General features: G+C 49.8%; 1 protein-coding gene across 5 annotated transcripts in view; it reads left to right on the forward strand.

Annotated features, from left to right (window-relative positions):
- FGF1 (fibroblast growth factor 1) overlaps positions 1-23,708 on the forward strand; it is a 433,963-nt gene that overhangs the window by 294,963 nt on the left and 115,292 nt on the right. The window contains exon 1 of one of the 5 annotated variants that reach the window (XM_085618137.1): positions 12,290-12,313. The exons of 3 other annotated variants lie outside the window; for them this stretch is intronic. The gene's annotated coding sequence lies outside the window, so the exon portion shown is untranslated. Of the gene's footprint in view, positions 1-12,289; positions 12,314-13,777; positions 13,798-23,708 lie in introns of those variants that run through there. One more of the 5 variants, XM_085618135.1, reaches the window with a different exon arrangement.

The raw sequence follows: 23,708 nt of genomic DNA on the forward strand, positions 1-23,708 counted from the left end.
TGGTACAATAACTGATATAGATCTGGTGAGAGAAGCTTAGTATTTCACTCTTCACTATCTGTCTCTCGAGTGCGTACACAAAAAATCCCTAAAAACTGAAAACCTGACAGCAGCATCAAGAAGTCATTTATTAAAGCACAATTTTGATGAACGCGGACAAGCATTACTATGTAGCTGAAAAAAAGTCCCTATATCCATTAGAACATTGTTTGTCTAGTTTTTATGATTTCAGAAGTTCACTCATTCTGAAACACTCACAGCAGAAATATTGTGTCAGAAAAGTAAAAAATCACAGAGAAAACAGTAATATATCTGCACCCATAAAATGACGCCTATGTGCATATGCAGGTTTAATCCATTTTGGAGTTTGGAAACATTCCCAGTACCACCCCTGGAAAGCTGCCACAGGTGCATCTTTGCAGGTGTGCTACTTGGGGTGTGACATGACATATCCCCAGGCTCTTATTCCCCCTGTGCATAATTCTAAAGCTCCTACGATTGCGCTCAAAGGCACTGGTGTCTGCTGTACAAATGCACATTTTGTTTTTTATTCATCTCCTCACTTAAAATGTTTTTCTTCCAGTTGAAAGCTAACTCTTCTTCTCTCTCACCAAATTTGGGGGTTATCCGTTCCCCTTTCCATCTTGGAAGGAAAGTTACTTCACCGCCTGACTGCTGTAAATCTCCGACCATTTCCAGCTAGGAAAAGTCAGATGTCAGTTTGTGAATTCACTTAAACTACAAGTTTGCAGGCATTCACAAACTTACCAGGCTAACCACTCCTTTTAACGCCCACTTTCCACCTCCTGTGTAGCGTTTCCTGCAGCAAATGTATCTGCTTTTAGGGCAGATGAATGAATCCACAGTGGTGTATTAATTTAAGCCTGCCAGGAATCCTTTTGTTAATACCTGGCAGAAATAAATGGTGGTATTTTCAGCTGCAAACATACATTTATGGTTCAATTACCTTCGTGAATCAGGCCCAACATGTTTGGTTTGTTTTAGCCCTAATAAAGCCAATCCTGTTTCAGGATTACGAGTTAAAGTTGAGTGCATTGCTGAGCTAGTTGGAAATATCAGTTACTTTTAATTTTTAAGTGTTTTATTAGTACACGTATAATAAAGGCCTTGTCACACTGTAGTGACCTTCTCCTTTGACACATGTTTGTTACCTGAGTGTCAGTAAGTCAGTTACAAAATTCCAAAACTTAGAGGTCAAAAAGCAAACTAATTGACCTCCATGTTTGATAAAATAGCAACCGCTGCTGGAAGACAAAACACCTCAATGGCATCTTTTTTTGCTCTTTTGCCATTTGATCTCCTTTAAGATGATGCAGCACCTCCAACACCCCTAAATCCAGCATCCTAGCCTCAGAATGGGCTGTGCCCAATGTGTGACATGAAGATTGCTCAATTGGTTCCTATGCAGGAAGAGCAGAAGGTAGCTTGTAAGAAGGTTGGGTTTCACTGTCTTTTTTGTGTCAAAATTCTGTTTATTGGCATTTAAGTATAAACAATTGCAGGCCACCTTGGCAGATACACGTTTCATCATTCCGAAAGCGATACATAGCTAATTCTGTCACAGTGTCCTATCAAATAGGAATGAACGTCTCGTGAAGCTCATCATTGGCCCTTCATGCAATGTCATGTGCCAGAAAGAGAACAACAAAATAACTAAACCCCCCAAGACCCCAACCCCAACTCACCCCTCCCAGTAGTGAAGAAGCAACCCCCCCCTCCCCTAGCTACTTCTCAGGACTGACTGATGGAGTGCATTGGTTCTGCTCGGCGTCTGATGAGTATCATTCCGTCAGTCGCTAAGTGCTATCTGTGGTAACTCTAGTGCTGGGCCTATAATTGGAACATGCAAAAATGTCAGACACACGTTCCATTTTGAGTATTTTCCATAGACGAGAGTGCCATTGTGCCAATACTGGGGCTTCTTTTTTCTTCCAGTTAGCAGCTATCTCCTTCTACGCTGCCCCCAAACATGCCCACATAATTGCTTTATCCGCCTTGGTTTGTTGTTCTAGCGTAGTATCTCTAATGCCCAGGAGAATCCCATCTATGGAGCTCGGGATGGGGTAGCCTAGCATGTCCTTCATTTGTGCCAGGACTTCCTCCAAGAATGGCTTGATCGTTGGGCAGTCCCACCAAATGTGGTGGAAATCCCCAAGGATACCGCACCCTCTCCAACATAAAACCGGGGTGAGGGGGAAGATCTTCCTGAATTTGGCAGGTACTAGGTACCAGTCAAATTTTGTAATGTGCCTCCCTCCAGTCAAGTGAGTGGTTAAATTTGGTGATGTTTGACCATAGGTGTTTCCATTCCCCTTCAGTTTTCTCCCTTCCCAGTACCTGGTCCCATGTAGATCTGTATCGGGGCTGCGGTGCTAATGTAGTGGAAACCAGTAGCTTATATAAAAAAGAGATTGTGCCATTGGTCGTACTGGCCTTCCGCACCAGTGTTTCTATCGGGGTGAGGTCTCGAGTCGCCGCCTCCCTAACCAGCGGGTGAAGTGCTTAATGTTTAAGTTGCAGATAGTAAAAGTGCTCTGAGGGTGGTACTCTGAGATCCCGTTGACAATTCTCAAAAGAGAGAATGTCGTATTTGTGGAAGAGATCTGAGAGCACTTTGCATCCCCCTCTCACCATGCGTCAAATGGCCCTTTTAGCACGGGCGGGAATTCCGGATGAAAGTGTATAGGTGTATACGGGGATGGAAAAGAGGTCCGGCTCCTATTTACCTCGTCCCAAATCTTAAGCGTGGTCCTGGTAGGAGTGCTTAAATACACATTCGCTGGTGTATCCTTTTTGGGTTTCCACAGCCCGTCCCAAATTGTCCTGCCCACAATGGCCCGATCCATGTGGAGCCAGTGCTTGTCCGATTCCCACGGGGACCACTCCATGATGACCCTTTACTGTGCTGCCTTGTAATAGAGCTCTATGTCTGGGAGAGCCACCCCTCCCTCCGCCCTAGGTCTCCTTAATACATGAAAGGGTAGCCGTCCTCTGCCATCCTGCCAGATGTAGCGAAGAATTATAGATCGTACTTCTTTTATGTATTCCTTATCCACTTCTATAGGGAGTGCCTGGAACAAATATAGCAGCTTAGGGAGAAGGGTCATTTTGACTGCATGGAACCTGCCCAGCCATGAGATAAACAGAGGTTTCCAAAGCTGAAATTCTTGTTTTACCAGTCTAATTAAGGGTGGGAAGTTCGCCCGGAACAGACATTCTATACGTGGGGTAATCTGAATTCCCAAGTATGTTAAACTGTGCTTTGCCCATGCAAATGGGGATTCCTTCTGTATTGATAGTTTCTCCCCCTCCAATAGCGTTAAGTTCAGTATGGAAGATTTAGAGAGGTTAACTCGAAAACCTGCTGCTACCTCAAATGCTCTTAGTTACGGCTGTAGAGCTCGGAGGGATGATCTAGGAGTTGTGAGAGTTAGCAAAATGTCATCTGCGAATATGGACACCTTGTGTTCGTCTCCCCCAAATCTGATTCCTTGAATGTCTGGATTCGCCCTGAACTGGGCCGCCAGCGGCTCGATACTCCGAGCGAACAGCAGTGGGGACAAAGGGCACCCCTGCCGTGTTCCCCGCCCCAGCTCGAAGAACGCCGGGCTTACCCCATTACCCAGAACTCTAGAGTGCAGGCTTAAATAATTGGCTCTTATCATTTGTAAAAACCTATCTCCAAAGCCAATCCTCTCCAGGGTGAGGAACAAGAAGTGCCAGTCCACCCTGTTGATGGCTTTTTCCGCATCTAAACCCAACACTATCGCTTGAGGGGCGTGGCCAAGCACGGGCTGAAGATGGCCATGCTGTGAGGGGGCTCCGCCGTCCGTCCAAGCCCGCGACTATCCTGTTCACTGATCCGTTTCACCCCTCGACAGTTTAAGTGACCGGAATACCAACAGAGCCCATCCCGCCGGTTCCGGTGTTTGTAGCTTGCCCAACCGTAGAGAAATTTTCCCCGGAAGCTTCGGCCTGCGCCAGGACCTGAAGCCGGGACGCACAGTGGAGAGCCCAGCTGGGTGAGGAGTTCCGACTGGCCCTTTGCCACCCGGCCGTGGCGCCGCGACTCATGGAGCCAGCGCAAGGATCCTTGCACCGAGCGGCCTGGGCGGCAACTAAGCGGACACACGGCATCAGCGGTGCTGAAGATTGGGCCTTTGTGTTCCTGAGCCAACGGAGCGGGGTGACTCAGCACGTTAGTGCAGCTCAGTGCAGCCTGAAACGCTCGGTCCCATATCATTAGCAGATACTGTTGTGCTGCCTGCGCTGACTAACTGAATAGGAGGCCCACTCATTTGGAGGGGAGATCGGCGGGGGGTGTGGAGCTTGTGCTGGGCCCCCCCTCAGCCTGGGGGTGTCTGATGGTGCCCGGGAAGAACTGCACAAGTACGTGAGTTTGCCCCCTTCCTACCTTGGCCTATAACAAAACTGAAACCTGACGCTGTTTGGGGCATAGCTTCACAACCCCCGCCGCACGAGTCACCAAGGAGTAAGTGTCTAAAACACCCGGGAGGGATCTATGGGACTGGTGGCAGCGACGGAGTCCGGGTCCTGCTGAGACGTGCCGGAGAAGCAGTGGGGCGCATTGTGATTTACATGGTGGACGCATTGGCCGCGAGGTGGTCACTGGTGGCGGCGTGTCCCTGTTGGCGAAGAGCATTCTCCGCCTGCTTTGTCTCTGCCGTCCTCGCCCATCCGCAGAAAGGACCTCGGCATGCTATCCAGTGATGATTCGCCGCTTTTTTGTGATTTACCGGCCAGAGCGGTCTGGAGCAGGCCAAGATGGAGCGCACCAAGACTACGGGGGCCCGTGGTCCCAAGAACACGCAGTCAAACAAACTGGACCAATATACTGTCCTTAAGGATGCGCAACAGGCCCGGTCGCCCGGAGACTCCGGATCCCGGGGACTGGGCGAGGAGGAGCAGGAAATCTCGCTTAAAGATGTTATGGCCGCCATCACTGGAGGTAAGGCTTCTCTGGACACTGTGGCTATCGAGGTCAACCTCATTAGGACTGACATGGGCAAACTGAACGAAAAGGTCAAGCAAGTGGAACTCAAGACAGCTAGCCTTGTAGATGATGTCTCACAGCTTCAGGGAGCGGTTAGGGAACTCCAGGACTTCCGCAAATTTACTGACCTCAAGCTGGATGACTACGAAGGCCGCCTGCGTCGCAATAACCTACGCATCCTTGGGGTACGGAGAAATTGGAGGGGCAAACACCGGACCTTTTTGTCGAGGACCTCATGCTTAAATATTTGCAACCTAAAGGCCTCAGTATGTTCTTTGTCGTTGAGCGTGCCGACAGGACCCCGGGCGGCTGTCCCAAACCGGGCGCTCCCCCACGGCCCATGTTGGCGCGGGTTCTGAATTTCTGAGACAGAGACGTTATCATCTAAAACTCCAGGGCTGGCACCCCCTGCGCTATGAGAACTCTGACATATCCTTTTATCCGGACTTTACTCAACGGGTGCAGCAACTAAGACGATCGTTTATGTCAATCAAGCCGTCCTCAGAGACCAGGGTAAGAAGTATTCCATGCTGTTCCCTGCCCGTCTCCGGATTGAGGCGGATGGGCGAGTGTGGTTTTTCGACCATCCTGAGGCAGCAGCAGACTGGATCGAGAGCAGGGGAGCAAGAAGCCCGGCCGACCGAGGTGGGGGTGGCATTGACAATAGTCAACCGGTCTGAGCGGTCACCCGTCAAGTGGTTGGACTCGTACTTTTTACAATGTGTGGTGGGTGAAGGGAATGGGTGGGGGGCTTCTAGTTTCATTGTCGTTTGGTAAGTGGATTTAACTGGATCTGTGTTATTTGCTTTGTGTGGGTATATTGTAGACCTGTTGGGCTGAGATGGGGCGGACTCTGTCTTCCCTCTCCCTAGGTTTTATTCTTTTCTTTCTTAAACACTTTTCTATGGTGACAGGCACGGGCAGCGGGGAGGGGGGGTTGTTGGGTGGGAGTGTTTAATTTCTTGTTTTATGTTTTGATTGCAGCAGCAACTGCTATTGACACATTGATTGGGGGAGTGGCATTATACTCAGTGAATTTTGTAATACTTGGAAATGGCACCAGGTGGAGAAAGTGGGGTTAAACTGTTGAGTTGGAACGTCAATGAGCTGGGGGACAAGATTAAACGTAGTGTTGTTCTTCAGTGTATAAAGCGCCAGGCCCCTGACATTGTCCTACTGCAAGAAACCCATCTAGTTGGAAATACATGTAGAGCGTTGCATAGAGGGGGCTACGTCTTACTGGCTCACGCAGGGTTCACCACGGGCTCGTGGGGGTTGGCATATTGATGAAAAAATCCTTTCCCCTTGTGGTGCAGGATACATGGTCGGATGCTAGAGGATGGTATGTTGGAGTCTCGGGCACATGGGAGGGTCACCCTGTCACCTTCCTTCCGATTTATGTACCCCCGGGCCTTCAGGCAACCACATTCAGGGGTACACTGCTGTTAGGGATCCCAGAGGGTCTCTTGGTGATGGGAGGGGACTTAAATTTGGTGGTTTCTGGGGATCTAGATCGGTACCCTCCGCGCGATCGTCCTCGCTCGCAAAATTGGCTGCCCGACTTCCTTGACTCCATGGGACTGGTGGCTGGGTGGAGGGTTTTTCACCCTGACACATCCCAGTACACCTTTCATTCGGGTGCTCACGGGAGTCTATCCCGAATGGACTATTTTCTTTTACCCGCAGCCCAAATTCCCCATGTCCGGGAGGTAAAACACCTAGCTAGGGGCATCTCAGATCACTCGCCGATGTGGCTCCAATTGACGCTTGGCTACCAACAGGTGGGACGGGTGGCCCCCATCAGTCCATGGTATCTACGTGATCCACATATCCGGCAAGAGCTCCTTACAGCCATTGATAATTACTTTAATTTGAATGACGGCTTGGTGGAATCCCCTCAGGTGCTATGGGGAGCATTTAAGACAGTGATACGGGGCCAGGCCCTTTCCCTAATCTCCGAGAAAAAGAAGGAACAGCGCAAAGAGATGGTGGCACTTGATGCGGCGGTGGGGAGACTGGAAGCAGATTTAGAAATTGACGTCACGCCCGATAAGCTCCACCTTCTCAAACTCATATAAAAAAAAACACTATCGCTAGAAGTTTGAACTTGTTGGTTTTTTCTATAAGGTGCAGCGTCCTGCAGATGTTGTCATGCGTCTGCCTCCCTTTTATAAAACCGGACCGATCCGGGTAGATAATGTCAGGCAGTAGATTTTCTAAACGGGTCGCTAGGATAGCCGAGTAAAGCTTGGCATATAGGTTTAGGAGAGCTATCGGTCTATATGAGGCACAAAGTTGCAGGTTTTTCCCCGGCTTTGGAATTACTGTAATGAGCGCTTCTGCCATAGTGGGGGTGATCGCCTGTCTTGTTACTATGTCATTTAATAGGGATGTCGGATGGGGCAATAGTTCGGATGTGTATGTTTTGTAAAAGAGGGCTATTAGACAGTCCGTTCCTGGGGATTTATGAAGTTTAAGTGCCCCAATCGAAAGTCGCACCTCATCTTCAGTGATTGGAGCGTCCAACTGTTCCGTCCAAGTATCTGAGATCTTAGGGAGGGTGAGCGAGTCCAAGTAGGTCTTCTGCGCTGCGGTGTCAGGGGGTGCTGCTTTATGGAGATCTTGATAAAAAATGCCAAACAAAGAGGCTTTCCTCTGGTCGTCTAATTCGAATGCCCCCTCACCGTCGCGTATTCCTCCAATAAACTCACTCGTCCTTTTTCCCTAAGCTGTCACGCCAGGTGCGTGCCCACCTTGTTCCCCGGAGTTTACGCACTCTGACGGAGCCGGAGCAAAGTAAATTCAGCTCTGTTTGTATAGATTGCAACCAGTTTCACTTTGAGAGTACCCAGCTGGCGCTTTAGACTATGGGTGGGGTTCTTCTTGAATTCCTGTTCCACTTGGAGAGTTGAGGTGCAAGTGGAGAGGTGTGGTGCAGCGGCCAGGCCGGTTGACTTCGGAGCACAGGGATCACGGTTCGATCCCCGGCTCCGGCGGCAGCTCAGCACCATGTGACTCTAGGCAATAGCTCACTTAATTTCCACGACGGCCCCCAGCACCTTGAGATCCGTAAGGGTGAGTAGTTCGCACTTTACAAATACTTGTGACAGGGTGGTCCCCAGCCCCTCACGCGCCCTAGCCCTTTCTTTGTTTAGTGCCGAAACCATCACCATACACTTTCCCCTAATGACCTCCTTAAAAGTGTCCCAATTGTTCTGGGGGGAGGTGTCATCCGGTACATTCGTTTGGAAGAACTCTCTAATCGCGAGCCGCAGTTCGTCACGGAGCGTCTTATCTCGCGTCAATGAGGCTGGAAAATACAATTTCGAGAACCCCTGCACTTTCCCTCCCTAGTTTAGGCCAACTGTTACTGGACTATGGTCAGAGAGAGAGATGGGAAGGTTCTTAGCCCCCTGGAGAGAGCCCTGTAGTTCTTGTGACATGAAAATGTAGTCTAGCCTGGAATATCTTTGGTGGGCATGTGAATAGTACGTGTAGTCTTTGGTGGTGGGATTAAGAAACCTCCATGCGTCAAAGAAACCCAGAATGTGAAATGCTTGTTGTAACGATTTGGGGAATCTGCCTCCCATGGATCTATGCGGCTGTGAGCTATTGTCCGTAGGGTGCCAGGTGAGATTAAAGTCCCCCATCAAAATGATGCGCCCCTCTGCAAAACCACTTACTAGATTCAGTAGAGAGCTCACAAATGTTGCTTGTCCGGAATTGGGGACATAAGCCGAGACGAATGTCACCACTCTACCTCTGAGCTTCCCTTTTACCATTACTCCCCGTCCGTCTTTGTCCGTCTGAATGCCTTCCGTCTGAAATTTAGTGCTGTTGTGAAACAGTAATGCAACCCAATTATGTTTCATGTTGGTGGATGACCTGTATATAAGTGAGTAGCTTTTATGCCTAAACCTCAACTCTTCTGACCTCTTAAGATGTGTCTCTTGGAGCGCAGCCACATCAAATTGGTGGTCGTCCAGTTATTTCCAAATTGTTTGCCGCTTGATCGGCGAGTTTAGGCCTTTTACATTCCATGACGTGACTGATATCATCTTAGTTGGTACCCCCTCGCCAGCACTGTGTTTCTCCCCTGGATGTTCCATGTCATACGTCCCTGCCAGTTACCTCTTGCCAAAGTCTCATCTCCACGGATCCCATAGAAGACCCTTGGGCGTAGCAATGTCTCCCCCCCCCCCCTCCCTCCGGTTCTCCACCACCCCTCCCTCCACCCAAACCCACCCTTTGAAGTTAAGACAAAACCATGAAGTATAACAGTGTTTGGTCGCAGGACCCTTACGTGCCCTGCAGTTACGACAGTTCTCGTTAAGAGCTTCGAGCTGGGGTCTCAGCCCTCGCCCGTCACCTTGGTGTCTCTGTTTCAGTGTCAAATGTAGCTGTCTCTGTTTCAGTGTCCAATGTAGCTGTTAAACCGTTGCATCATGAGTCTCGTCCGCTCAGTTCCTGCCCCCTCCCGAGCCAAGTGAGACAAAGGAGTCTTCACTCCGAACCTTTTGTTCTCTCGGTAGTCTTAGCCGCTGCGCCACATCACATGGAGTGACTATAAAGCTCCAATCTCTTACGAGGACTGTAGTTCCGTTCTTGTCTCGTTGTAGTGCAGGCCTTCTTGGGCCTCCTTTAGTCGAAGTTTCTTGCCCTAGTGGGCCCTTCATTCCATAGGCTGCTGTTGGTTAGATTAAGATCAAATCGCTGACCTCCTATACCTTGTCTGTCGTACTTTATGTAAGTCCTTCCGTGCACTTGTACAAGAATCAGGACCTTTTGCATGTGTCAATTCCAATTACGCCTTCCTTTCCATCCACTGTCCTCGCGTCAGGCTCTTGATGCGCGACCTTTAGTGACTGTTTCCCACCGTGTGGCGTTGGACTGAAGATGGTCACTTTGTCCGGACTGAGAGCTGGAGGCCTCACCTTCTGGCATGGGGATCTCGAGAAGCTCCTTGCCTTCTTTGAGCGCCGTGATATGACGCTGTCTGTTTTTATATTCGAACGCTAGCCCAAAAGGATAAGTCCATCGGTATCTTATTTGGTCTTTATGGAGCTTCTGTGTGAGAGGTCTGAAGTATTGTCTCCTCTGAAGGGTCGCCTGCGCCAGATACTGGAATAGCACTCAGCGATATCCTTGAAAGGTGATAGTCTTTCTTTCTGGATTCTTGCAGGATAGCTTTTTACCTTGTATGAGTAAAGTTTGACAAGAACGTCTCGGGTGTGGCGTCTCTCACCCGGCAGGGCGGGGCCCACCCTGTGCGCTCTTTCGATTTTAATCTTCAATATTTTAGGCCCAAGGATCTCTGCGAAGAGGCCTTCCACAAACGCCTCTAAATCTGGGCCTTCTGATCCCTCCTCCAGGTCCTTAATGCGTATATTTTCCTGCCTAGACCTATTTTCGAGGTCTTCACTCTTCAATTGGGCCAATTGGAGTTGCAAGTGTAGGAGTTGTACATTGTTGTTCATGTCCTTTGGGCATTTGTCGAGCTCCTGAGTTTGATTTTCCATATCCATCATCCTCGTTCCGATGGAGTCTACGTCCTGTTGTAGTGAAGTCATTTTTTCTGAAACATCCACTTTTAATTGGGCCATGTAGCCTTGTAGGTCCCCTTTTAATTCCAAGCGCAGTTTAGCTTTAAAGTCCTTCAGGGAGCTAAGCAGGTCTTCGTTGGTTAAGGCCATGGCTGGATCAGGGGTCTCTTTCTCCTGTGCTTGTGTCTTCTCCGCAGGCGCAAAGTAACTAGACACCTTAGAGATCGTTTTCTTAGGTGGCATAGATGCGGTCTCTGTTGCAATCCAGGCCTATCACCGTATCCCTGATCTTTCCTGTGCTCTTCTCTTCTCTATTGCCACTGCGTTCACTCTCGGAGCGGTCCCTGTGTCATCAAAGATAAGGACTGGATCCCTCGCCCACGAGATGGGCAAGAGGGCTAATGGAGAAAGTCAGACTTCGGCAGCCATCTTAGGGTCAGGCACCCCTGGTGTGCTCGAGTCTCCAAGTAGAGGCCCACTGCCCACTGATCCCTAGTACCTTCAGCTGCACATGCCCTTGCTGGTTGCCAGAGAGATTTAAGACTTGCATTGGTTGCTCTGTTCGTGGAAGTCACCATTGTGGGTTTATGCCGCCATGCCAGGGTCAGGCATAATCAAATAAGGGCTCCACCACCGTGTTGCAGCTGCCCTCTCGGACCCCAAAGGCTGCTACGTGCCTCACTCGGGTGACTGACGCCAGTAGGAGGAAGCGGGGGCTCTTTTTGACCCCCAGAGCCCTCAGGAGCCACTCGATCCTCCGCGCCTCCTCGGTGCTCCCTGCAGTTTCCCTTGATACGGAGCCACCCAGCGGTATGTGTGTCCTCCGGTGACTTCTTGCGTGCTCGTTCACCGCTGTGTCGGGCGGTGGTGCTGGGGGTCGCGCAGCTGCGCTGCTCCCGCTTCACGGTCCCCAATCTCGTGAGGATGCTTTGGGGCGGCCTCAGTGACCGCGCGCCACCATCTTGGGTCTTGTCGTCCATCTCTACATTTCATGCTCCTCTGCGGCCGCGGCTGGTTTCCTGCCCATTCCGCTGAGCGTTCCCTCGATTCCACTGCACATGCCGCTTAGTTCGGTGAGTTGGGGCTACATTGGTGCGTTAGAGATGTCCCCGAGAGCCTCGTGGTGACGGAGCTGATGCAGATCACATCCTATCCGCCAACTTGCGTGGCCACGCCCCCTCACTGTCTTTTTTTTATTGAGCTAGGGAGTGTGACTTTAGTGTGAGTGATATGTATCACACTTAAGTTACACACCTTAGCACTGGTTCTAAACCTGGGATTAGCAGAGCCCTTGAGGCCCAGCAGCACCTAGTCAAGGGGTGAGTGACTGTTTAGAAAATGAAATAATGTTAGCAGGTTAAAGTATTCATGAATAAAAAACAAATTTGAACATTTTTAAATGCTCTGCGAATGTGTAGGTATTTGAAATGTGAGGCTAAAGAATTAAGTTGGTGTCCTTAGCTTGATTTGTGAAAGCAGTACATGTAATGGAAAAACAGTCTTTTTGGTCCATTCGTGGCTTTGATTAAAGCTGGTATGCATCAACAAAAAAGAGCATGTTAAGGAATAATAAGGACAAAGTGACTGGGAAAGAGTCAGCCTTCCAACTAAAATTAAAATGTCAGTTTTTGTATTGTTTTGTGTCTGAAAATGTTTACTAATGTGTGTATGTTTTTTATGTATACTTATTACAGCTTCCAGTATTGATTCAGTGGCGGTTCACAGAAGCTAAAAGGTTAAGAAGCCATGCTTTCTTTATATGCTTCTGTGATTTCTCTTTAATGTTGGAGGACCAATATCAAATGAAATGACAACTAAATAAGCATTGAATACAGCAGCTAAACTATTAGAGCGCAAATGTCTGAATACCCAAAAAGGAACCTGGCTGTGTTATTTTACAGAAAGTGACATTAAGTTCAAAATATTCAGGAGTGAGGAGATCATGAAAAAAAAAAAAAATCTGCCCAAACCATTGGATGTTTAGACTTCATCTGCATGTCTGCTTTCTGTAAATTTTCTGCTGACAAAGTAGTGTGGTTTGAGGGGGTCTCATAGGGGCCAGTGCCCTATCTGTAAATGTCCTGCTAACCCCCACCCACCCTCTCCTTGTGCCCCACCAGCGGAGACAGCCGCAGCTCACAAAAACAGACCCTGCTCTCTCAGACTGAGAAGCCTGGGGTGTTGTTTCTGTTTTCATTTTACTTATGCTTGCATTCCCTAAGAGTATTTTTGCTGGATGGTGTTTTTCTGTAGTTATTTCATGCAACATATTACTGCTGTATAGTCAGGCGCCACCCATGCAGGTAAGAGCGGTGGGGGCGGGGTGAGGAGTGAGGAGGGACGACGAGGGAAACTTACATTTAAAAAAACATAGCTGCCAAGGTTTCAGATTGTTAATGTGTGACATTTTCATAATTTCAGTGTAATTATGAGTGACATTTCAATGACTATGATTGACAATTTCTCGCAAGCCAAATCAAGCAATGAAGACCAGGAAAACATAAAAATACCAAATATTGCACCCATTTGAGCAACAAGGCAATCTAAGAAGATGTTACAACTGCTGGAAAGCACCAGAAACTGAAGCACCGAGTGCCCGTCTAAGCAGATTATTAAACAAAGCGAGGAATCGGATCTGCACCACTCTCATTGGGAGTGTGCACCGCGCCACTGCAAACAAAAGAACGTTTCTGTAGATTTCAGCAAAGTCAATTATTGTAGCAGGGTCAGATTATCTGTTGAGAAACCTGCGCAGTGTGCCTGCCGCTTTCTCACCTCAGGCATAGAAAATAACATAATGACTGCTATAGTGAGGGCGGGGAGAGAAGGAGGTGGATGAGGACTGTGTTAATGATTTGATGTCCTCACTTGAAAGCACCCATCATCGTTCGCTAGGGCACTGAACGTGGACTCCACTACCGAAGTTTTGAGCAGGTGTTCCGCTTTAATTTCTCCTGCTCTGACAAACGTAAAATAAAAAGCATTACCTCCTCGTCAGCCCTCCCCGTCCCAGTCCTAACCAGTTGAGCATAGCTCCTCCCACCAGACACTCCCAAGCAACTTGAAACCCATCCCTTCCCTCCAGGCCACACCCATACCCTGAGGCATATAGCACCGTGACCCGCCACTCCACATCCTGTTTGTTTTTTCTGCAAATGATTCACTTCCGGGCAAACTTCGACGGGATAGGAGGTGCTGGGTCTTCAAGCCTCCTGTCAGGTGAGTGTGAAACGGGTTGTTTAGCGCCCGTTTAAACCCCTTAGGTGCCGTTTTTGAATTATTGAGGCATTTACTTTGAGTCCCTGCTGTAGCGGGACCGTGGGGTTGGGGGGTCAGGACTGCCTGGTGTGGGGTGGTGACTCCCTGCTGCGGCCTCCTCTCTTCCGAGTTTGTTCCCTGCTCTAGCGGGATCGCCCGGGGGGGGAGAGGAGGTGTGTGAGGCGCGGCTTGCCTTTCTGCGCGCCAAGGGCGTGACGGTTTTGGCTTCTATATCTTTTTTTCGTCAGTGGGGGCATGTCTCCTGTTTGTTTAGCGTTTATACAGATGGGTTTACTGATTACTGTTTGACTGTCCGCTTCGCGCTTCCTCGGATCTTGGAGTGGGGTGTTATTCTCCTGCTGGTTGGGGGTTGCTGCATTGTATGCCCTGGGGAGGAGTTTCCACTGTCCTCATGTCTGTCTCTATTCGGATGGGGGTCGTCTGGGGTTTTTTGTGGCTCTAATCTCCTACTGCTCTTAAGAGTCACTGTGGCCTTCTGGTTTATGTCTGGGGCTCTGACGCTCACGGTTACAGGTTCTAATCCCTTTGATTGGGTCTAGGCAGGTTTCTTCAGTGGGCTTTGGGGGTATTTCTTACCTTGTTCACTGGTTCCTGGTGCGGGGGCTTTTGGGTTCTTGGTATCCTTAAAGGTTGGGCCCTGTCCTGTCCTTTCCTTTTATCGGATGGGTGGAAGTCTCTGATTGGCCGTTTTGGGGCCGGCCTTCAGTCCTGTTGGGGATTGGCTGGGGATCGGTGGGGCTTTCCCTGGTTGGCCTTTGAGAATATATATATTTTTTTTTTCTCCCATGGTTCGGCTCGGTATTTAATGGGGTCTGTTTCTCTGTTCTCATGTTCACAACATGGAGGGTAGAGGTGCGGATGTACGTGAGCTCGGCTGTGTGGATGAGGAGGTGGTCGCTGGGTCTTCCACTGCTCCTTCCTTAATAGATATTCAGAAGATGATTGAGGCGGCGGTGGCGGCTGCCTTTGTGGCTCGTGTTCCCATTGGGCCTAAGAAAAGGAAATTGGATGCCTCGGCGGAGGTAGATCCTGAAATGGACTCTGAGGAGGTGAAGGGTCGTTTTGTCCAAGGGTCGGACCTTAGTTGTGTTCTACAGCATGTTCGGGACAATTTGGGGTTCCCTGGTCCCGTGCCGGGTGGAGAGTCTGAAGACTTCTTCGCTAATTACCTGCAGAGAGAACCTGAAAGCCTCCCCATTCATGCTTCTGTGCGGAGGGTGCTGGAGGGGGAATGGAAGGATGTGGACAAACATGCCTTTCCCCGGTTTCTGGCTAGGAGGTATCCCTTGCAGGGTTTCTCGGAGGAATTCCCGGCCGTGGTGAAGGTGGATTCCCTGCTTGCTGGGATGGCGTCTCAGAGCCTGGTGGTGTCTGAGGATGCGGTTCCTTCTGATCCTGGGGACAAGCGTGTGGAAGGGGCCTTGAAGCGGTCCTTTGCTGCCTCTAATCTTGCAGTTCGGTCTGCAGCTTACACCAGCTATCTTGTGCAGTCACTTCTTAAAGACTGTCAAAGTATTTCTGCGCAGCTCATGCAGGATGAGGATCCCTCGGAGTCTTTATCCATGTTGGAACAGCAGTTGCGTTTCTTGGCAGATTTGACCTTTGACTCCCTTAGCGCTGCTGCGGCGGCTGCAGGTGCCTCGGTTGCTGCTAGGAGGCAGTTGTGGCTTAAGTCTTGGAAGGCGGAGGCTGCTCAGAAGGCGGCCGTGATGAAGATCCCCTTCACGGGCTCTAAACTGTTTGGTGAGCCGTTGGAGGCTTTGATTAAAAAGACTGCGGAGGACAAGAAGTTGTTGGCTCCGGTCCGCTCTTCTCAGAAAGGGAAGTTTGCGGGTTATAAGCGGGCTTTTGGGCAGGCGTTTCAGTCTAAAATGGCGACCCAGCCCTTTCGTGGTAGGGGACGTGGCCGGGGTGTCCCTTCCTTCCACAAGTCCCGGGGTCAACAGGGTGCTTCCTCTTCGGCGGGTCCCTCCAAGTCGTGACTATGTGATGATGGGGTTGCCAGTTGGGGGTCGCCTCTCTTCTTTTTTTCCTGTCTGGGAGGAGTTCGTTCGGGACCAGTGGGTCTTGCAGGTGGTCCGGCTGGGCTACAGAATAGAATTCGGAACTCCTCCGGTGGATGTGTTCAGGTCTACCCCTGTTCCCAGGTCTCCGGCGAAATGCCGTGCTCTGTTGGACGGAGTTCGGGACTTGGTGTCCAAGGGGGCTGTGGTGAAGGTGCCTGTGAGTCAAAGGGGTCGGGGGGTTTACTCGATCCTGTTCTTGATCCAGAAGCCAAATGGGGACTTCCGTCCTGTGCTAGATCTGAAGGCGGTGAACTTGTGTATCCCTCATCGGTCCTTCAAGATGGTGACTCTACAGTTGATTCTTCCCTTCCTGTCGGTGGGGGATTTCCTGACTTCGCTCGATCTCCGGGACGCTTATTTTCATGTACCAGTGCACGCGGATTCTCAGAGGTTCCTGCGTTTCTGTGTGGGGGTGGATCATTTCCAGTTCCAGGTATTACCGTTTGGCCTGTCGGCCTCTCCGAGGGTGTTTACTAAGGTGTTGGCTCCCTTGGTGGGTTTGTTGCATGCTCGGGGTATTCAGGTGTTCCCTTACTTGGACGACTGGTTGATTTCTTCCTCTTCTTTCCTTCAGGCTCAGGCTCAGTCCATGGAGGTTTGCAGTCTCCTTCAACGGTTCGGGTGGATTCTGAACTTGGAGAAATCCCATCTTCACCCCACTCAGGATCTACTGTTCATTGGGGGGGTGTTCAACACCAGGTTGGGAAAGGTCTTCCTGTCGGAACCTCGCAGATTGACTCTTGTGCACGAGCTGAGGAAGGTGTTGGGGGCTCAGTCTTCCACGGCTCGCCAGTGGTTGCGTGTTCAGGGGCTAATGTCAGCTACTGTTATGATTGTTCCTTGGGCCCGTCTACACTTGTACCCCCTGGTGAATCATCTTCTGGAGCATTGGGATCCGGCCTCTCTGAATTACGAACAGTTGATTCCGGGGGGGGTGTCCATCACCCGAGAATTGTCCTGGTGGCTGGTGGATTGGAACCTCTTACAGGGCTCGCCCTTTGTGTCCCAGGAGAGGTTGGTCCTGACGACCGATGCCAGCGAATTGGGTTGGGGTGCGGTCTTGGGTCAGGAGTCGGTGCAGGGTCTCTGGTCTGTGCCAGAGGCGGGCATGTCCTCGAATTGGAGGGAGTTGAAGGCGGTTCTGTTGGCTTTGACTCATTTTCTGCCTTGGATCCTCCAGAGGGATGTGATGGTACGGTCAGAAAACACGGTGGTGGTGTGTTATATCAACCGCCAGGGGAGCGCGAAGGTGGCTTCCCTCAATTTGTTGGCACGAAGTATCGGCCTGTGGGCGGAGTCTCACTTGCTGTCTCTGAGGGCTTTGCATCTACCGGGGATTTTGAACACGGAGGCGGATCGCCTGAGCAGGGTGTTTCCCTCCCTGTCGGACATGTGCCTGACTCAGGAGGTGTTTGGTTGCCTAATGGCTCAGTTCGGGATCCCGGTGGTGGACCTGTTTGCCGCTCCGGGGAACGCCTTGAGGGAGAAGTATTGTTCTCTGGTTCGCTCTGCGGCGGTTTGGAGGGTGGATGCCCTGTCCTTCCGGTGGGAGGGTGGTCTGCTGTATGCCTTTCCCCCTATTGCTCTGCTTCCGCGTGTTCTCCTGAAGGTCAAGCGGGATCGGGCTTCTGTGATCCTGGTGGCTCCGGTTTGGTCCAGGAGGCCTTGGTTCCCTCTGTTATTGAAGTTGGCGGTGGGGCCCTGCTGGAGGTTGCCGGTGGTCCCTTGTCCCTTGTCATTTCCCCCTCTGTCTCGGGGGTGTCTGGTCCGCCTGCGATTGGCGGGTTGGCTGTTGAGAGGATGAACCTTGTGGCTTTGGGGTGTTCTCCTTCTGTGGCGGAATTTATTCAGAGGTCCAGGCGCCCTTCGAGTCTCAAGTCCTATGCCCGGCATTGGGTTTCTTTTCGGTCTTGGTGTGAGGCGCGTGGGTGGTCCGCGTTGGAGGTGGATCCGGTGCGTGTCTTGGAGTTTTTGAAGGACGGGTTTGACTTGGGTCTCGCTGTGTCCTCCCTGAGGGCTCAGTGGGCTGCTGTCCGGGCCTTTCAGGGTTCGGTCTGTGACCCGGTGGTTCCCCTGGTGTCCCGCTTGTTGCGGGGTTGTATCCTTCAGAAGCCTGTCATTCGGACCTTTGCTCCTAGTTGGGATCTGCCTCTGGTTTTGGGGGCTTTGCAGATGGCTCCCTTTGAGCCTCTGCATGAGGTGTCTTTGAGGTTTCTGACTATCAAGGTTCTGTTCCTTGTGGCTATTACCTCGGCTCGGCGGATTGGGGAGTTGGGCTCCTTGCTTTGTTCTGCCCCGTTTTTACGTTTTTTTCCTGATCGGGTGGTTCTTCGGCCTGATCCTTCCTTTGTTCCCAAGATCCCTTCCTCTTTTCACTGCTCTTCGGATCTGGTGTTGCCTGTTTTCTGTCCTGATCCTCTTTCGGAGGTGGAGGTGCGGCTGCACTGTTTGGACGTTCATAGGGCTCTGGAGGTCTATTTGTTGCGTACTGCGCCTTTTCGTAAGGTCGAATCCCTTTTTGTGACCTTTGGGCTGGCTGGTCAAGGTCTGAAGCCTTCTGGGGCTACCCTCAGTCGTTGGCTGCGGTGGGCTGTGGGTGCGGCGTATGAGGCCTGTGGGGCGTTGGCTCCTGGTTCTGTTCAGGGAAGGTCGACTCGGGGGGTGGCGGCTTCCTGGGCTTGTTTTCAGGGGGCTTCCATGGCCGAGATCTGCAGAGCTGCTACCTGGAGTTCTCCTCACACGTTTATGTCCCATTATCGTTTGGTGGTTGGGGGGACTGAGTCTGCTGGGTTTGGGGACGCTGTGTTGCGTTCTGCTCCGGTGGTGTGACTTTATATGCTTATTAAAGTCTGTTTTTCTGCTGAGTGAAGCCGATTATTGCTTTGGTATCTGCTCAACTGGTTAGGACTGGGACGGGGAGGGCTGACGAGGAGGTAATGACCGGTTACTCACCGGTAATATTCATTACTCCGAGTCGTAGCCCTCCCCGTCCCAGTCCAGGTTCCCATCCCTCCCTCCCTGTTCGGCTTCTTGTGCTTGGTTGATACAGGATGTGGAGTGGCGGGTCACGGTGCTATATGCCTCAGGGTATGGGTGTGGCCTGGAGGGAAGGGATGGGTTTCAAGTTGCTTGGGAGTGTCTGGTGGGAGGAGCTATGCTCAACTGGTTAGGACTGGGACGGGGAGGGCTACGACTCGGAGTAATGAATATTACCGGTGAGTAACCGGTCATTACCTTTCTTGATACTCGGCTGCCGTAAATCTAATGAGCAAAGGGACATCACTTTTATTAAGAGCACCGATTGTTTAACGATGTCAGAGGTTATAAGTGATGTTTAATGTTACACTTACTTGTATTTGAGGCAGGCGACGAGCGGAGACGGTCCGGCGGCAACAGGCGCCTTCCCCCCGGGCTGGTACACACTGTCACAGCTACAGGCAGCAGCAGCCCGGCCCGAGTCAGTTAACCCCTAGGCCGTTGGACCACGATTATACCACTATGCACAGAGCACCTAGCGGGCCGAAAGTGGCGAGCAGCAGGGTCAGGACGGCGAGTCAGAAGCCACTAACGCTGGTAGGGCCGGGTGAGCTTCACAGAGGCCGAGGCACGCCTGCGGTGGTCTGAGCGGCGGGGTACTCCTCACCTCAGCTGAGCCGGATCTTTTGTAATAATCATCCGATCCTGCTTCAAGTTCTGCCTCTACCATGACTGTGCGGCCCTTCCAGTGAAAGGCAGTGTTTGCGCGCATGATCGAGGAGGCACCAAAATAATTGTTGCGGCGTGGCGGGCAGCGACAAACTAATAAAACTTAACTACTGCTTGCCCTGCCTGCGCGCCCAGAGACAGTTATAGATACACTGTTTGATGCAATCACATGACCTCACCATGTCACGTGAATGCCGTACCCCCGGCCAGCACTCAGCAGCTGTATTAATAATGAATGCTGCAGCAATGAGCCACCAGGTCGGCGCAGACTTCTGACCTGCCATTCGACTTTGCACACTACTTCAATCGCAAAGTCTGCCGGCAGAAAAGCATGCGATCCACACTGCATGCTCAATGTGTTTGGCCAGGTCGTCGACTTCCTTGCACCGGCGGTGGTGTCAAGGAGGCGCCACAAATGCCTGGCCTTGCATTTTAGTGCAGTGATGCGGCCCACCGAACAAAAATGCGTTAGTACAACGCCTGATGCGTTATACTTGGCTGGGCTGAAATAACACTTACCTTGCGCTCGCTGCAGGGCAAGGCAAGTGGTTTTCTTTTTTTTATTTAAGTTTCCCCCGTCGTTGTCTGTCGACTCCCACCCCCCACTCTTACCTGCACAGGCTGTGCCTGTGTATAGTGTGGAAAGATTTGCTGCTATGTATTGTTGTGAGTACAGGTTGAGGGTGAGCCACAATTTAGAGCTGTGGAGTTCAGGCCGACCACAAAGCAAATTTCTCACAGTGCCTGTTAGTTGGTTATAAAGGGGCTCGGAATACATGGTCATCCAATCCTTGACCTCGCTACAGATAGCACATAGCAATGGTCAGGTGTGCCAATTGCAATTGTGATAATATGCGGAAGTGTGTGAAAGGTACACGGCTGGGAAAATAATGACAAGGCAAAAGTTAAAGAAAATGCAATGCATGTGGGCACATTGTGGGAGTTCATTGTCTGTTTGTGGGGGATTACTGAAGTGAAGCGAAGGAGGTGCAAGGAAATACGTGCAGCAGAGAGTGAAAAGAGGGGGCTGAAGAGGAAAGAGATGAAGTGTAGGTTATGCATATTGAGTGTTTCTAAAAGATATGAGGAGAAAATGAGTGTAAATTTCTAACAAAGAGACTGAAGAAGATAGTGGTGTAAAGAGGAAAATGGGAGTGCTTGAGACACCCGAAGGCCTTGCTTCTCCCATAGACCTAAGTAATTTTAATTATTTATTCCACAGTCTGCTTAAAAAGTTTACATTACTTTTGTATAATATATATGTGTAGATAGATAGATAGATAGATAGATAGATACATCAGGAATATCGATGGGAGACAATATCGAAGACAAAATATTGAAAACAAATTGCAACAGGTAAGTAAGTCTAGATTTTCTATACCTAACTCCCCATATTTGTGCCTATGTGGTACATATATCTTCAAGGTATTTAGATCTGGAGTTAGAAACAGTAAATCTGTACTTCACTATATGCACTTGATAATTTATTCTTCGATATTCTTGTACCACAATGTTCTGGGCGGTCAATATTCAGTAGAACTATCATATATGTATGTATATATGTGTGCACAGTCTCCATGACCACCCGTTGTAGGTGGCCTTTCCAGTTTTATGTGTGGCAACCAGGACCCAAATGAAACTTGAAGGTCACACCAATGGCAGAGGCATAGCTGTCAATGATGCAGCAGATGCAATGCCACTGGGTCCCAAAGGACCAAGGTGTCTACTGAACCCTGTTTATTGCTGTATTTTACAACCCAAACAGTAGTCAAGGTGCCTGTTTGCCTACCTTTCACTAGGGCTTCCCTTGCTACGCCATTGACGATTGGCAACGTAGCATAAGATATAGTTGCTTGCTGTATTTCTTTTCTTTCTCACCATCCATGGGGCTTTTCACCATTAAAAACAAATTATTTCACAAACACCAAATATTTATACAGTTTATTCTGCAATGTTAACTGGTAGTATTTGTGCTAGGGTGCTCAATTTTGTCTGGTGGAAGTTGGGCTGAGACAGTAAATATGGGGCCATGTCTCTGAAACAGCCAAAAAGAATCAGCTTTGTTAACTCTAAACATTAGTCCTTTTCTTTTCTGAAAGTTCAAATCCAGTGAGAAGGGCGGAAACTTCTCCTATGGAATCTGCTTCTTGGTTTTCCCTTTCCTTCCAGAACAAAACAAGGGAATAGTATCTGACCGAGGAGGCCATTAGCCCTTTCTGGAGTGGACTGTGTGTCCAGCCGCATAACACAATATTGTGCTCCGCTTCCTGTGCTTGGATCCTGTCCACCCGACTTTCCCTTGGGACTGAGAGAAAAACCAGCAAAGCCCTTGCCCAGGATCAAACTGAACGAAAGATTAGAACTTCCTTCCTTGTCTGGCACTGAACGGTTTTCAGTTCCTCGCGGCATGCAATTTTTTTTCTCTTTGCTGTAGAGATAGAGTCTGAAAGAAAACACCCTCCGGAGACTTTCCAGACTGCCAGGTCACCAGTCTGTAGAGGAGGCAGCCTTGTCAACCCCTGTTCGGTATGTTACTGATGATTCAGAAATAACTTGACTTTTATTGTTATATTGCAGACGCTGACGAAAGCAGTGTCCCATCACCTCTGTTACCAGAGGGGGGTTGAATGCCACACTCTAGAGCTCATAGGAAAATCCCACTATTTTACGTTTGGGGTTAGCCAAGACCTTTTGATTTTACTAACATTGTTTTATTGTAACTGCATCCATACAACCTTTACCTCTATGTATAATATACCTAATTATAGGGTCTCTCAGCCAGTCCTCTTCATACATGTGTTTGATGTTGTGTCATTCACATTTTTCTTCCACCTGCTACAGCATACTGCATGGGGCAAGAGGGTCCGCCCATTTCAGCCATTGGCTAACTTCACTGCAACAGAATTCCGTCCTTTCACAGGGAGCACATCTATGCACAAGGTAGTGCCCTTTAGTGGCAGAGACTATAATGGCTATGTTTAATTTTTGAAACCTAAAGTTATTTTAGCTTTTAGCCAATTTTTCTTTAAGATCGACAGGTGTCTTGCACCATTCCCACCAATAAAGTTTTCTAAAAAACCATGATAAAACAAAACAAGCATTGCCAAAACCAAAAGACTGGCAACCAAAGCCAGACCCATTGGCTTTACTACTGCTTATTGTTAAGGTGTCCCAAGACCTCCTGGTGCCGATACAACAAAGGCAGCAGAGGCTGGCAAGAATGGGGCATAAGCTTCTTCACTCTTTCCTGGGGGAAGTGGGTGGAGGGGGGTTGCCCTTCTCTTTACAGTTTATGTGGCCGCGGGGAGGCTTCCCTGCTCTGTTTTGGTTGTAGAACAGAGGGTTGTTCCCCTGGTTTCTTCTGGGAGAGACTGGGGAGACTTCCCTTACTTTCTATTGTGTGGTAGAGAATGTGATGGCCTCCACTGCTCTGTTTCCTGGGTGGGGGTTAGAGCAGTGGGCTGGGGTCGCATGCTTCCACAGATCTCTCATGGGTAGGCCAGGGGGGAATCTTCACCTCAAGGCCCTCCTGCATGGATAGAGTGTGATGCTTTCACTGGTCTCTCCTTAGTGCGTGACTGCGGGGTGCCTCCACTGCTCTCTGTAAAAGTCCTTTCGCAGCTTCTTCTCACCTACTAAGTATTTGTAGAGCTCACACACAGATTGTGGGCCTGTCAAGAAATCGAAACTCTACACCTGTAGGTTTACATTCGCACCAACTTTGGGGGAGTTTCCTTCCCATTGAGAGCCTGGAAACGGATTTACGCCTGTGCTTCCCATGAGTCTTACTCCAGCTGTCTCTATGCTGGGAAAGGACTGAGCAAAAAGTTGTGAACTTTTTTGACAGGTTTGTGGGTGTGTACAGACATTTTAGGGAATCATCACTCTACTCTGCCTGAAGCAGATTTACTCCCATCTGTTATAACGTCATACTGTGGTAATATTACACGTGAGTAAACTTATGAATCTAAATTCAAGATTTGTGAATACAAACTGTGAACTGAGCACTAGAATAGAGGGTGGTGCACCTGAGATTTCTTATGCTAGTGCCTAGAAGTAATTGAATAATATAGTATGTGT

The sequence above is a fragment of the Triturus cristatus genome, chromosome 7, assembly GCF_964204655.1.
Source record: "Triturus cristatus chromosome 7, aTriCri1.1, whole genome shotgun sequence".
Lineage (NCBI taxonomy): Eukaryota > Metazoa > Chordata > Amphibia > Caudata > Salamandridae > Triturus > Triturus cristatus.